The following is a 13282-nucleotide window of genomic DNA, read 5'->3' as shown; positions in this document are numbered from 1 at the left end:
AAACAGTGAAGCTTCCCAGCAGCTGTCATCCCCACCCATGTGAAATGAAATAGGCAAACGAGTGGCTTGTTTTTAAGACCCAGAGAAGACCCTGCTAGTGAACTCTTGCTCAAACTCTAGGACCCTCTTTAACTCAAATACTTAATTTTTTTTCCTTACGTTTATTTGTTTATTGGGAAGAAGTGCCTAGTGCCACACCGCACTCACGCTTAGAAGTTAGAAGACAGCTTTGTGGAGTCCTCTAAGGTGGGTACTAGGGTTTGAACCAAGGTTGTCAAGATCTGAGGCAGTCAGTCACCTTTACCTCCTGGAAATTTCATCAGTCTCAAAGTACCCATTTCTCAATGAACAGAACTAAGCAGTCAAAACAAAACAAAACCTTGGGATATTATTTATTTCTCTGTACATAACGACTGTGGTTATTATGATGATTATTGTTTTATTTATCCTTAAAATAAATAAAACCAAGCAAGCAGGGACTTGGAGGTGAGACTAACAGTACATTTAAACAGACTGTTTTGAACACTAGGTGCTAATGATGGCAGCAATTAAGGGTCCTTCCTAAATCAAGTGGAAAGATTGCAGATTTCATGCTTTAGAACTATAGAAAGAAAAAAAAAACAAACAAACCCAGCATTTCACAGTTTGTTGTGACCAAAACAAAAACAAGCCAAAAGGGGGGGGGGCAGGCTTAGCTTACTGCTAGATATATTTTTATTTCGATGGGTTCACATTCACAATAGTACGATTGAAATGGAGTAGCTGCAGAGAAGTAATCTCAGGTTTTGTTAATTATTACCACACATTATCTACCCAGACACTGAGTAGCTATCTGACAAGAAGGTTCAAACACCCTTGGCTCAGTCTTATACCATTGCCCAGAGACATCTGCAAAAATGAAAAGGCAGAAATTGCTAGCACTTCTGGGGTCCCTGGCCTACAGGCCTCGCTGGTGGGGTGTTCATGAAAAGGCATTTTGCATTATCTCAACAGATCATATAGAATGGATTTGGGGGGGGAGGGGGTAAAAACACAGCCCTGTTTTCTAAAGGAATAAAAGAAGGCTGGGCTTGTTTTTTGTATGACAAAACTTTTCCTGGGGAGGTGCGATACACACACCTACTCCAGACAGAGAACCCACCACAGACCAGAGTACAGATGCCACCAAAGTCCAACTTCAAGAACCAATGAGTTTCATTGGTGTTACTTACAGGAATATGGGTGAGGAGTTCCTTACTGGAGCAGAAATGACTCAAAGACAGCTGCCTCACCACAGAAACCCGGAGCACACTGCACAGCCTGCAGGCAGCTCAACAGGCTGGACTGGGTCTTTTCCTGGTGGTGCCTCGGTTGACCTAACATTCTTCCAGGTAGATTGGCTGGCTTCTGCAGCTTCTGAGTAACTGATCTGATCCCAGTCTTCTTGGCAGCTTGGCTTGTCTGAGTGTTTTTGTTTGTTGTTGTTTTGTGTGTGGGTTGGTTTTTTTTTTTTTTTTTTTTTTTTTACAGTTTCTCTCCCAAGTCTGAGAGCAACTCTTAGCTTTTTTTTTTTTTTAAGATTTATTTATTTATTATATGTAAGTACACTGTAGCTGTCTTCAGACACTCCAGAAGAGGGCACCAGATCTCGTTAAGGATGGTTGTGAGCCACCATGTGGTTGCTGGGATTTGAACTCCGGACCTTCGGAAGAGCAGTCGGGTGCTCTTACCCACTGAGCCATCTCACCAGCCCACTCTTAGCTTTTATTATTTACTCTGGCTGGGAGGAGCCTAGTGAATCTGGTCAGTTTCAGGGACTTCCAGAAGCTATTTTGAGTAATTTACCTTCCTGCTTAAGGAGCACTTATGCATTAGGCATGAAGAAGCCTCTTCATTTCTTGGTTTTGCTGTTTAGTAGCGATGCTGTTTCTAACCTCATAGTATCAGATATTTGTAGCTATAGTTCTCTTCATTCAATTAGGTCTATATGGTGAGCTGTATCTTTAATACCCATTGAATTATTTGGCTTTGAAAAGGGGGAGCAAATTATTTATCTTGGTGAAAGGCTATAAGAGGGAAAACCTAGTATGAGAGGGTCTCTTGTTAAAGTCACCTTCCTTTTCTGAAATCCATCTAATCGATGTACAAGCTCCCGAATCATTAGTGCTCCTCAGTGACAGCCAGAAAACTAAGCTGAGGGGCTGAAGAGCTGGCTCAGAACACCAGCAGAGTACCTTGGTTCCCAGGATCGGCATGGTAGTTTACAACAGCCTAGAATCCCAGCTCCCGAGGATCTGGCAGCCTCCTCTGGCCTCACAGTCGCCAGACACACATGCAGCGCACATACATGCAGGCAAAATAGCAAGAAATAAATCCTTTTAAAAAGAAAATTAAACCAAGAAAGTTACATACAGAAGTAACTACTTGATTGATGTGTGTGTGTATGTGTGTGTGTATGTATGTGTAAATGTATGTATAAAAAGAGATGAGCAAGTAGCCTTTCTGACAGTCTCACAAGGAAGTCTATACCCACAGCTTCCCTGCAGAGAGAAGGCTGTGATATCAAGCATGCTCTAATCCTCACACCTACTTACCTACATAACCAAGTCAAGACTGCACCTTGATTTACCCAGGCAGGAAGTTGGAGGGACTGAACTACAGGGTCTCTGGCTTTGAGACAAGGCTATTCATTCTATTTCTTCTTAAAATGCAGACTTTAATTTTTTTCATGGAGAATTTCCCATGTTGAGAAAACAATAATAATAATTGCAGCATTATGAGTTTGCATAAGTTAATTTTCTCATCTATCTTAAGAGGAAACTGAAAGTACATGGAAATTTGCATCCCTCTATTTGGGAGACCAGTTTGTAGAGGAGTTTACTTTGGGACTGTACCCAGGAGCTCCCCAAAGACAAGTAGAACTGTTCTTGCATGACTTTAGCAAGTTGGGCTTGATTTTAGGGCATAATGTGGGCCACATTCAAAAGAGGAACAGATCTCTCTCTCTCTCTCTCTCTCTCTCTCACACACACACACACACACACACAGAATTACTCACCTCTTCAAAGAGGATGCAATGGCAGTCACAAGCAAAATACCAACTTGGACAATAGTCTACTATGTATACTTGAGGTCAGAAACACCATCGAATCTGTGAAGGGGGGTTAGAAAAAAATCAGGAAATGAGCAGAACTGGAGAACTGATCCACACAGGCCAGTCATCATAAAGTAGTGGTGTTCTTTTACTGTAGTGACACCAGCCAAAGCAGAGACCTCTGTCCTCGCTACTTCTACACCCGCTGACACATCTCTGCCAGCCTGCCTAGATTACTCCTTGGAAGACTTGGAGAAAGCCAAGTTCCAAGGGCAGTGATTTTAGCCCTCTGTCATTACTGGGTATTGATAGTGCGAGCAACCTTGTCTTTTATTTGTGCATGCCATGGAGTGAATCTTTGGGGTAAGGGCTGTAGACTCACCAGCAACTTTTGATGGAGTGGAAAAATAAAGGTAATCTGAGATGTGCCAGATGTGGTGGCGCACACCTTGAATCCTAGCGCTTGCTTGGGAGGCAGAGACAGGTGGGTCTTTGAGTTTGAGGCCAACCTGAGTTTGAGGTCTTTTGGGCTGTGGGTGTTGGGGAAGGAGGGGGGGAGAGAGCCTGCGTCCAGCCAAAGTTCCTGTGTTCTGGGTGGGCAGACACAGGAGAACTGCCAGATGCTTTCCACATGGCCCCAGGTGGGCATCTGGCTGTATGAAGCCACTGATCCCACACAGCGGGATGGTGGTGGTGGTGGTGGAGGGGTGGACAAGGGGCAGCACCTGATACCAGGTTCTCAGTCTCTGGCATCCCACAATGGATACGGCAGAGGAGCTGAGAACAGAATAGGGGTCCCAGGGATACAGGAAGAGGGCAGAGGGAAAGAAGTTCCCATGCAGGTGTGAGTCCTTAGTCCAGGCCTTGATGAATGGAGACAGTCTATGGTTTTAGAGCTTTATTGTAGAAAGGCAGGGGAAAAGATAAAAGGGAGAGAGAGAGAGAGAGAGAGAGAGAGAGAGAGAGAGAGAGAGGGAGAGGGAGAGGGAGAGGGAGAGGGAGAGGGAGAGGGAGAGGGAGAGAGAGAGAGACAGCCATGGCCAAGAGGAGAGAAGGGGGAAAAGAGAGAGAGAGAAGAAAGGCTAGAGAGTAAGAAAGCTTAAAGAGAGAGAGAGAGAGAGAGTAAGAGGGAGAGTAAGGAAAGTAAAAGCTAAAGAGAGTAAGAGGGAGAGAGCGAGGTGGGGCCAAGCAGCCCCTTTTATAGTGGGCTTGTTATCTTGTTGTTGCTAGGTAACTGGGAGGAGTCTAGCCTGAAGGTCAGAAGCTTGGGACATTGTATACATGACTACTAGTCACACACTTTTTTTTGTGGGGACTGTGGGTGGCTGTGGGGGTGGTAATTTCAACAGGAGCCAGGGGTCCAGGAGACATGAGGAAATGCCTTCCATCCCATGTAGGTGGGAATTAACACCACTGGGTTTCACCGGGATTCAAAACCTCAGCTCCACTGGAGACTAGACTGTCTGTACATAGCCCATTGCCCCACACTGGTCTACAGAGTGAGCTCCCTGTATAGCCGGGGCTATACAGATAGATCCTGTATCAGAAATGGATGGACAGATGGATGGATGGATGGATGGATGAGTGGATGGGTAGGTAGATGGATGAGTGGGTGGATGGATAGATAGATGGATGAATGGATAGGTAGATGGATGGATGGATGAGTGGGTGGATGGATAGATGGATGGATGGATGAGTGGGTGGATGTATGTATGTATGGATGGATGGTTGGATAGGTAGGTGGATGGATAGATGGAACTGAGATGCTAGAGGAAAGATGAGGAAGGTGGACAGGATGTGATGATTGGACCCAGGGTTGTGCTTTCAGTAAAGTGCTTGCCTTGCAAACATAGGGACCCTGAGTTTGATCCTCAACAACCACCTCAACACTGGGTTTGTGACCCCAACACTGGGATGGAGGAGACAGGGGGGTCCTTGGTACTGGCTGGCTAGCCGTCTCAATTTTAATTAAGAAGCTCCAGGTCGATGAGAGACCCTGTCTCAGTGGACATCATTACTGAGGTTGATGTTTGAGGTGGTCCTCTGGCTTCCACCTGTGTGGGATAACTACAGTTACATCCTCAGACTGTGACGATAGCTCTATAGAGGCCAACGAGAAGACACTGTGCTGAGGAAGCACCTGTCCCAGGTAGCTCTGGCCTTGAGCCCCAGCTGGCATCTCCATGAACTGAATCATATTCTCTTTCCTTTGGCCAATTCTGTCATCTGTCTATGTCCATCTGATAGGATGTAGTGACAGGAAAGACACCTTCATGCACACATTTAGTCCCTAGCCCACTTTGTCTCTCTTCTGCCAACGAATCAATAAAGCTGGCTTCATCCTTGTATCCCAAAAACAGGACATGGGTGACCAAGTGCAATAGAAACACTGCTGTTCATATACAAATGAGCAAATATTTAAAAGACCTTAACGGAGTGGCACATCCCTGCAGGCCTAGTCAACTGTCAAGCGATGCCATTGTTTGAATCACTCCACACACATATTTATGGTCACCTCTGTGCCATACACTATGTGTTGTGCTGAGCACATACCATAACAGGATGCAAAACACTGGTCTGACCTCAGTGGATCAGGCCAGTGGATGTTGTAACAGGATTAAGATGGAAAAGGTATGGGGGGCAAAGGAAATAAATACTACATGCTCAGAGGCCCAAGGAAGCCTTTCCAGAAAAATCCACCAATACTTCCCTCTCACAGGCCTGTGAACATAAAAGACCCTGGGCTCGGTCCTTCCCAGCACCTCAAAAAGGGAGAGAATGGTATGTGTGTGTAGGGGATCGATCGAAGGAGTTCTATGTATTTTATTTTAAAATGTGTATGTCATATGTGTACATGTATGTATAGAAATGTTTGACTGGTGTGTGTGTGTGTGTGTGTGTGTGTGTGTGTGTGTGTGTGTGTGTATGTATGTGTGTGGTGTATATGCACATGTGTGCATATGCACACATGTGTGTGTTTGGCCAGTGTCCAGAAGCCAGAGAAGGATGTCAAGTGTTCTGCTTCATCACTCTTCCTAGAGAACTGGTCTCCTGTTGAACCTGAGTTAAGTTGGAAGTCAGCAAGCCCCAGCCAACCTCTAGGCTCCATTGCCCCACAAGGCTAAAACAGCTGAAACCACAGACACAGGCAGGATCCCGCCCCTGCTTTTTTATGCGGTTGCTAGGATTTGAACTCAGACCCTCAGGCTTGGGCAGCAAGTGCTTTTACCTGCCCAGCCATCTCCCTATCCCTTGAAGGCAGTCAGTTTAAATCCACCCACATTCACAATTGCCAGGGATGTAGCCTGAGTCAGAGGCCACACTCTCCTGGTGATTTCAGTGTCCTTAACAAGCAGGGCCAAGGCCCTTTAGTAACTTCTGCTGGATGTGTTGAACTCTGACCTCAAAGTGGGAAGGAAGTAGATCCATAAAACAGAAATCCCAGAGGGGAGAATTCTGCTAGCCTGTTCCAACATGGCCCTCTGAGTATATTAATACCTATCTCCATGTAACAAAACCTCCTTATGAGAAATTAGGCCAGCCTTATTTAATTAGACCCTTAATTATGGGTTATCTTTTAATATGAAAGGTTACCTTATGTTGGAAGCCTGGGTTCTGTCTGGAATAACAAATACTGGCCTCCTGGAGCAATTTCAATGATTTCCTTGAGCCTGGTAAGCCAGCTGCTATTGAAAGACCTATGGACCAGGACTCTCTCAAAGTTTGTTTCCTTAATAGGTAAATATTCCTCGCAAGATCCCGTGTACATTATTAATTTTCACTTTTTAACCAAGAAAGTGTTTCAGGAGTCCAAGACTTTGTCATAAATTTCAAGAGGAATATGAGTCGGTGGGTTATTTTCTTGTTCGTGCATTTTAATATGTATGTCATGGTTTTATAGTTATTATGGGAAAGGTTATCTGAAGTCCATGATGGAGAAAAGTTGTTAAAAGCTTTTCAATATGTTTCACACATTCCTCTTTGGGGCTCTGGACCGTCCAATATAACAAGGTGCCTGGCCTGTGAAAGGCCTGGTTCCAATTATAGATGTTTAAGAACATGTTTGTGATGTAGAGTCTATAGCCAGCTAAACTGTTACCTTCAGAAATTACTAATTTTAATCTTCAGCAGTCACTGACTATATGTCTAATTCCCCCATCGTATTGGTGAAGAAACCAAGGCTCAGAAAACTTAAGGAAAATCTCCCTAAACTACACAGACTCAAGTTCCAGAAACCAGATTTGAACTCTGACTTTCTAACCCTGGAGCACAGAACAGCAGACGGAATGCGGAACAGGTTCCCAAGTTGAAAGTTCAGGCCTCATACACAGCTCCTGTTGCTTTGCTGCCTCATCCTATGACGATGAGTCTGTTGCTAGTCAGGGTGAGGCTGAGGCACAGGTCTTCGCAGAAAGCTGTCTCTTTTGCTCCAGTCAAATCTGGGGCACTCCTATCTTCGAATTTAAGGGATTTGGCTGTCTTCTATCATCTTCCTATTTAACAGACCTGTTTTTGTTTATTATACTTTGCTCCTACTCCTAGGCCTGACTAGGAAGGAGTAACATAGCTGTGGGGGAATGCATGAAGCCACAGCTCATCAAAGTTACAACCTGAGAGGAGACCGCAGCCAGGGATGGGAAGTGTCCCTGGGGGTTTCAACCCTGCGCTGTCATTCTTTACAAATTATTTCAATACAATCTAAGAAAATCAGAATAGGCTATGATTTATTTATCTAAATGCTGTTCCCAGGCGGCCTCGGGGATCCTATAAATTGCCTTGGAGAGGAGCCAGGGTAGAAGAGAGGCAGAGCAGAGCAGACTCTTATAGATGCCCATATGCCATCCTGGTGTCTGTTGGAAGATGGAGGGAATTTACGTTTGCTGCACACCATGGAAGGTAATGCCTGTTTGGCAACACACATTCCATCTATTAATGAACCTTCCCCCAATCCCATTACCTCTAAGGACAGGTAAAACAGAGTTGGCTCAATTGTGCCAATAGTTTTCAGGGATGCACCCAGACCCCCAGTTGTATGTGAAAAGGGTACCCAGGTCTCTCCTAGTAAGCAATTATGATTTGACGGGTCCATGGACTTCATTAATCTCTAGTGAACAGGGGAGGGACCTATTTGAGAGTTCAAACCAGTAACTGAGGCTTGAACAAACCTCAAATACTTGACGGTTGACACAACCTGCTATCGATTAAGTCTGTGTCCCAATACTTACATGCTAAGACCCTAATCATCATCAAGTGTGATGGTACTGGGATATGGATTTGGGTGGAGGTAATTAAATCATGAGAATGGGGCCTCATTGGACAACAGTTTAGTTATGAGAAGACACCCAAGGGCTGGAGAGAAGGCTCAGCAGTTAAGCACACATACTACTCTTACAGAGGAACCAGGTTCAGTTCCCAGCACCCATATAAGGCAGCCACAACTGCCTATAATTCCAGCTGCAGGGCCTGTGTGACCTCTCCCGCCCGGACTGGACAGTCACTTGCATACAGGTGCCCATATTCACACAGACAGACGCAGTCCCATGCATGAATACTTTAAAATAGTAAAAAAAAAAAAAAAAAATCAACTTTTTAAAGGAGCTAACCTGAGAGAATCCCCTGTCCTCCTTTCTCTCTCTTGAAAACCAGAAATGAGGCTCTTACCTCCCACATTGCAGCCTACATCTTGGCTTTGGACTTCCTGGCTCTCAGATCCATGAAGAATAAACGTCTGTCATCCAAGCCATGCAGTCTATGATGTTTCTCCATGTTTTTAAAGACCTTTGTTCATCTACTATGCAGGAGATGCACACACACATACCATAGCACCTACATGGAGATGCAAGGCTAATCTTTCAGATTTGGTTCTCTGCTTCCACCAGGAGGACCTCAAGGGTCAAACTTAGATAGTCAATTACCTGTGGAATCAGCCCAGTGATGTCTTTGTTAGGGTAGCCCACCATGACTGAGACTTAGGAACACACCAGAGAAAACACTGCTTGGCTAAGTACTTCCATTGTAGAGATGGGAAAATCCCATCAGGACCCAGAGTGTGGTTCAGTGCTCAGTGCTGCTTAGCGTGCAGAAGACCTTCTATCTCAACCCCATACAGGGAATGATTACAAGAACAAATGCAAAGCCTGTGTCTGAACACCTTCCCGGTGTGTCATGATCTCGTCTGAATTCCGTACTGCGGTAGTCCAGAGCCACATAGCCTTCTCTCTCTGCTAAGGCCATTCATTCTATTTACTATTTACTAGTGCAGGACCACAAGTCCTGAGCTAGGAGATGGGATACACATATACACTTGAGATAAGTGTTTCCTCCTCCAGGACACCGCCCAGACTAATGGTGGGTAGGAACCGTGGGTGACAAGACACTGAAAGCACTAGCAAAGAGAGATTAGGGGGGAAAGAGCCCAAGCTTAGTTAGAAAGACATCTTGTATTAAAGGAGAAGTAACAACAGCCAGATGCCAGGTAGCGCTTGGCTCACTATCTGATGGAGGCTCGCCCAGGCGTGTCTGGCTAATGGCTTGCTGCTGCTCTCCCATTTTAACATTGGAACAAAGCCTGGGCAACATCGGGTTGTCTCCGCACAAACTGCATTCTTCATGTTGGCTCCGGTAGACAGTCTAGGTCAGCGGATTTTAAGAGGCCTTGAGCCCTAAGAATTCCTTCATTGGGCCCCAGGGACCTACAGTGAGGAGGGGCTCTGACCCTTCTTCAACCCAACTACATTTTTCAAATTGAGTAAGATTTAAAAAAAAAAAAAATTGATTCTCCAGCTTAGAGTCTGAAAGTAGTGTGCACTCACACCTCTCCGCCCCCATATGTGGGTGGAGATGTACGTGTACACACGTGGACCTGTGTGTGGAAGTCAGAGAACAACCTGGGTGTTGTTCATCGGGTGCCAGGAACTTTGTTTTTTGGGATAGCATCTTTCACTGGAAGTTACCAAATAGCCTAGGGTGTCCGGCCAGCAAGCCTCAGGAATCTATCTGTCTCTGTCTCTCCAGCTATGAGATTACAAGTCTACATCACTATACTTGACATCTTTAACATGGGTCCTTCTCCACAATAAACACTAGTTTGGGGCTAGGTACTGATGTAGCTCCCTTAGTAGCGTATTCGGTTAGCATGCACAAAGCCCCGGGTTCAGTCTCCAGACATCATGCTGAACACCTGCCATCTTACCACCTCAGGAAGAAGGAGAAAAGATCAAAAGTTCAAGACCACCCTTAACTGTGTAGTGAGCTCAGGACCTGGGGAACCTGAATCTTTGCCTCAAAACAAACCCAGAAACATTAGTTTGTTTTTCTACAGGGTGTTTGGTGGCAGTGTGTGTATGTGTGTGTGTGGGGGGGGTTGCTTTAATGAGGTTGTTATATTGCTTTGTTTTGTTTCTAGTTACATTACTTAGCTTTAAAAATCTTTACTTTGGCCGGGCGTTGATGGCGCACGCCTTTAATTCCAGCACTTGGGAGGCAGAGGCAGGCGGTTTTCTGAGTTCGAGGCCAGCCTGGTCTACAAAGTGAGTTCCAGGACAGCCAGGGCTATACAGAGAAACCCTTTCTCGAAAAACAAAAAAACAAAACAAAACAAAACCCAAAAATATCTTTACTTTGGGCTTCCTAATGATCTTGCCCATGTGTTGGTAGCAGGATGCCATGTATCTTTTAAAATCATCTTGCGCAGCCCTGGAAGTTAGCAGAGGTCTAGGATAGCTAAGCACCACCTGGCCCTCGGGGCATGCCAGTCACCAGCCACATTGCCTTAAACCCAGAGACTGCTTACAAGAGGAAAGGGACTCTGGTTAGTTCCATTAAAGTCCTCCTTGAGAATGCTGCTGAAGTTACCAGAAGAGCGATTCCCCCCTCCCTCCAGCAGCGGAGGAATGTCTAAGGTTAAAGTTGCTCAAACCCAGCTTTACTCCAGCATCAAGAAGGCCAGGCTGCACACCAAGCCAGCCCAGGAGAGAACAGAGCCCAGGATGGGAAGCAGTTCCAGGGTTCCTGCTGATTAGATCTGCTGGACGGATGAACAGGTACGCAAAAGCCCTTCCACAGGAGACAGGGATTCTCCACCTTCCCGCTCGCTCTGAAGTGTGTGTGTGCATGTGGAATGACTGAAGTGCCTACCATTTTGGGACTGGTTAAATGAATTCTATTGTACCTAAAGAATGAACACTATGAATGAATAAAGAAATAACAATTATAAAAGGATCATAGAAACCCACTCATAAGTCATTGCTTTACTCAATACAGGGGAAAACATTAAAACAATGAAGGCTGCAATTGGGGGACTGGATAATTCATAAGAAGACACATAAAGCAGCTATAATGACCATAAAGAGCAAGTTGACCTTAAACACTTTGGAAGGAATGTAGGTCAGGAGAGTCACAGAAGACAGCATGGTAGTTGCAAGTTCAAGGCCAGCGTACGGAACTTATCAAAACAAAACAGAAAGGCAAGTAATGGTGCACACCTTTAATCCCAGAACTCAGAAAGCAGAGGCAGGAGGATCTCTGTGAGTTCAAGGCCAACCTGGTCTACATAGAAAATTGCAGACCGGTCAGGGCTCCTTAATGAGAACCTATCTCAAAAAACCTAAACTACAGGAAAGAGGACTGGCAATATGTAGCTCAATGCTAGGACAATTGCCTAGCATGCAAATGACTCTAGCTTCAGGCCCCAGCTCAGCAAAAAGGAAAAAGAGACAGAACAAAATCCTGAAACCAACACTGCCACAATGTAGCAACTCCACTAATAGTAAGCATCCAGAGGAACTCTGAACAGGTTGGCTAACGGGATATTTGCATCTGTGGTTCATTATTCACAATTGTCAAGGTGTGGAAGCAAACCAAATGGTCGTGGATGGATGAATAAAGAAATACTGTTACACAGAATAGTATTCAGCCGAGAAAAGGAAGCCCAGTGTATGACAGACCCCAGTGAAGCCCAGGCTCAGTTTGCTTCTTCAGCCTGGGATCCCAGCCCATGGAATGGTGCTGCCTACACAACTCTACAGTTGTGGAGGGTGTCTTGTCTCCTCAATTAACCTAACTCAGAAACTCTCCCACAGACACACTCAGAGGTTTGTCTTCTGGGTGATTCTAGGCCCTATCAGGTTGCCTATCACTATTAACCACCGTCATTACTTGGGGGCTCAGCCTCCAGACTGAGACACCCTGTTGGCTTTCTGGGTTTGTTTTGTTTATTTATTTATTCTTTCTAATTGAAAATATGATTATATATAATCATATTTATATATACATATATATACATATATACACATATATATACACATATATATATACACATATATATATACATATATATATATGTGTGTATATATATATATATATATATATATATATATATTTGTAATCACAGTTTTCCCTCCCTCAACTCTTCCTGGATCCTCTACCTCCCTACCGGTCCAAATCCATACTCTTTCTTTTTTTCATTAGAACACAAACAGGCATCTAAAATAAAATAAAATAATTGTATCCATCCATTCTGAGGATCTGTGGACTTACAGTCTCATTAACCACTTAGCTGCTGTTCCTAAGCACATACGTGTGTTTACTTGTATGTGCACATGCGTGGAAACACACACACACACATATAACATGACCACCATTTACCACTTATGTGTCTTGCTGAAACAAACTAAAGCTACTTCTGCCTTCTCCTGGCCGGCTGCAGTTGTCTCCCATGCAACAGCTTTCTCACTCTGCCTCTTTATAAGCAATTATCGCACGTACATTAGCCTCAGCAAGCCTTCTCAGAGGAGTGAGGTCATGGCTGTCCTCTGCTCAGAACCTATAGATGGTTCCTGTCTCATTTGAACAGAGGTACCATTCCATCTCCCTGGTTCCATTTCTTACCATTCTTCCTCCACATTTCTTCCCAGCCCCTGGCCTTTCCCATGACAGACCTGGGAAGGCCATGTCCCAGATGTACATAGTCCCAGATGTCTGCAAGGTCCAGGACTCACTCCCCTCAGACATCTCCCTGCTACCCGCTCTGAACATGTATTTCCTATCCTTGGGCTCACATTTTATTCCCAATCATAAGCACACCGTATGTAATCTGTCTTCTGCCCTAGTTAGGTTTCTACTCCTGGAATAAACACCATGACAAATGCAACTTGGGGAGGAAACAGTTGATTTCGCCTTACAGTCCCTCATGGAGGGAAGAAGGGACAC

Source organism: Mus caroli, unplaced genomic scaffold (assembly GCF_978045245.1).
Source record: "Mus caroli unplaced genomic scaffold, Mus_caroli_1 scaffold_3, whole genome shotgun sequence".
NCBI classification, from domain to species: Eukaryota; Metazoa; Chordata; class Mammalia; order Rodentia; family Muridae; genus Mus; species Mus caroli.
This window is presented reverse-complemented; position numbering follows the sequence as displayed.